Source organism: Schistosoma mansoni, assembly GCF_000237925.1.
Source record: "Schistosoma mansoni, WGS project CABG00000000 data, chromosome 1 unplaced supercontig 0122, strain Puerto Rico, whole genome shotgun sequence".
Lineage (NCBI taxonomy): Eukaryota > Metazoa > Platyhelminthes > Trematoda > Strigeidida > Schistosomatidae > Schistosoma > Schistosoma mansoni.
In genome coordinates, this window is record NW_017385992.1 from 732,339 (window position 1) to 735,206 (window position 2,868).

At 48.3% G+C, this 2,868-nt stretch overlaps 1 non-coding gene across 1 annotated transcript; it reads right to left on the reverse strand.

Moving 5' to 3' along the window:
• Positions 1–2,032: 2,032 nt before the first annotated feature.
• Positions 2,033–2,098, reverse strand: Smp_tRNA_01198_Gln_TTG.1.1. The gene has a single exon. It is a non-coding gene (tRNA).
• Positions 2,099–2,868: the final 770 nt, after the last annotated feature.

Here is a 2,868-nt window from a genome sequence, read left to right on the forward strand (position 1 = left end):
TCAGCTGGATGTACATGCTCTTCAGAGTGATGTTTCACTCTGGGACTCGAACCCAGTACACTCGCTTCAAACGCCATCGCGTATCCACTCGGCCACTGAGTCCTGATAGCCACTTGCTTGTGCGATGGGGTGAAGTTTGAATTCACTTAGTATTGTTTGTTTGGATCTTCCCATCGATGTGTTTAGGACTGCAACTGGTCAGTCTCTAATTGGCATATGTGCATACTGTGCGTATTGCCTCGATATACCTTAATTCACAAGCATGGTAAGCAGAGATGGATAGTGGCTAGCAGTGGAATCCAGGACGCGCGTTTCGTCCTACTTGGGACTCGTCAGCTGGATGTACCTGCATCTCAGAGTTGATGTTCACTCTGGGACTGGAACCCAGTACACTCGCTTCAAACGCCATCGCGTTATCCACTCGGCCACTGAGTCCTGATAGCCACTTGCTTGTGCGATGGGGTGAAGTTTGAATTCACTTAGTATTGTTTGTTTGGATCTTCCCATCGATGTGTTTAGGACTGCAACTGGTCAGTCTCTAATTGGCATATGTGCATACTGTGCGTATTGCCTCGATATACCTTAATCCACAAGCATGGTAAGCAGAGGTGGATAGTGGCTAGCAGTGGAATCCAGGACGCGCGTTTCGTCCTATTTGGGACTCGTCAGCTGGATGTACCTGCATCTCAGAGTTGATGTTCACTCTGGGACTCGAACCCAGTACACTCGCTTCAAACGCCATCGCGTTATCCACTCGGCCACTGAGTCCTGATAGCCACTTGCTTGTGCGATGGGGTGAAGTTTGAATTCACTTAGTATTGTTTGTTTGGATCTTCCCATCGATGTGTTTAGGACTGCAACTGGTCAGTCTCTAATTGGCATATGTGCATACTGTGCGTATTGCCTCGATATACCTTAATTCACAAGCATGGTAAGCAGAGGTGGATAGTGGCTAGCAGTGGAATCCAGGACGCGCGTTTCGTCCTATTTGGGACTCGTCAGCTGGATGTACCTGCATCTCAGAGTTGATGTTCACTCTGGGACTCGAACCCAGTACACTCGCTTCAAACGCCATCGCGTTATCCACTCGGCCACTGAGTCCTGATAGCCACTTGCTTGTGCGATGGGGTGAAGTTTGAATTCACGTTAGTATTGTTTGTTTGGATCTTCCCATCGATGTGTTTAGGACTGCAACTGGTCAGTCTCTAATTGGCATATGTGCATACTGTGCGTATTGCCTCGATATACCTTAATACACAGCATGGGTAAGCAGAGGTGGATAGTGGCTAGCAGTGGAATCCAGGACGCGCGTTTCGTCCTACTTGGGACTCGTCAGCTGGATGTACCTGCATCTCAGAGTTGATGTTCACTCTGGGACTCGAACCCAGTACACTCGCTTCAAACGCCATCGCGTTATCCACTCGGCCACTGAGTCCTGATAGCCACTTGCTTGTGCGATGGGGTGAAGTTTGAATTCACTTAGTATTGTTTGTTTGGATCTTCCCATCGATGTGTTTAGGACTGCAACTGGTCAGTCTCTAATTGGCATATGTGCATACTGTGCGTATTGCCTCGATATACCTTAATTCACAAGCATGGTAAGCAGAGATGGATAGTGGCTAGCAGTGGAATCCAGGACGCGCGTTTCGTCCTACTTGGGACTCGTCAGCTGGATGTACCTGCATCTCACAGTTGATGTTCACTCTGAGACTCGAACCCAGTACACTCGCTTCAAACGCCATCGCGTTATCCACTCGGCCACTGAGTCCTGATAGCCACTTGCTTGTGCGATGGGGTGAAGTTTGAATTCACTTAGTATTGTTTGTTTGGATCTTCCCATCGATGTGTTTAGGACTGCAACTGGTCAGTCTCTAATTGGCATATGTGCATACTGTGCGTATTGCCTCGATATACCTTAATTCACAAGCATGGTAAGCAGAGGTGGATAGTGGCTAGCAGTGGAATCCAGGACGCGCGTTTCGTCCTATTTGGGACTCGTCAGCTGGATGTACCTGCATCTCAGAGTTGATGTTCACTCTGGGACTCGAACCCAGTACACTCGCTTCAAACGCCATCGCGTTATCCACTCGGCCACTGAGTCCTGATAGCCACTTGCTTGTGCGATGTGGTGAAGTTTGAATTCACTTAGTATTGTTTGTTTGGATCTTCCCATCGATGTGTTTAGGACTGCAACTGGTCAGTCTCTAATTGGCATATGTGCATACTGTGCGTATTGCCTCGATATACCTTAATTCACAAGCATGGTAAGCAGAGGTGGATAGTGGCTAGCAGTGGAATCCAGGACGCGCGTTTCGTCCTACTTGGGACTCGTCAGCTGGATGTACCTGCATCTCAGAGTTGATGTTCACTCTGGGACTCGAACCCAGTACACTCGCTTCAAACGCCATCGCGTTATCCACTCGGCCACTGAGTCCTGATAGCCACTTGCTTGTGCGATGGGGTGAAGTTTGAATTCACTTAGTATTGTTTGTTTGGATCTTCCCATCGATGTGTTTAGGACTGCAACTGGTCAGTCTCTAATTGGCATATGTGCATACTGTGCGTATTGCCTCGATATACCTTAATTCACAAGCATGGTAAGCAGAGATGGATAGTGGCTAGCAGTGGAATCCAGGACGCGCGTTTCGTCCTACTTGGGACTCGTCAGCTGGATGTACCTGCATCTCAGAGTTGATGTTCACTCTGAGACTCGAACCCAGTACACTCGCTTCAAACGCCATCGCGTTATCCACTCGGCCACTGAGTCCTGATAGCCACTTGCTTGTGCGATGGGGTGAAGTTTGAATTCACTTAGTATTGTTTGTTTGGATCTTCCCATCAGATGTAGTTTAGGACTGCAAACTGTCA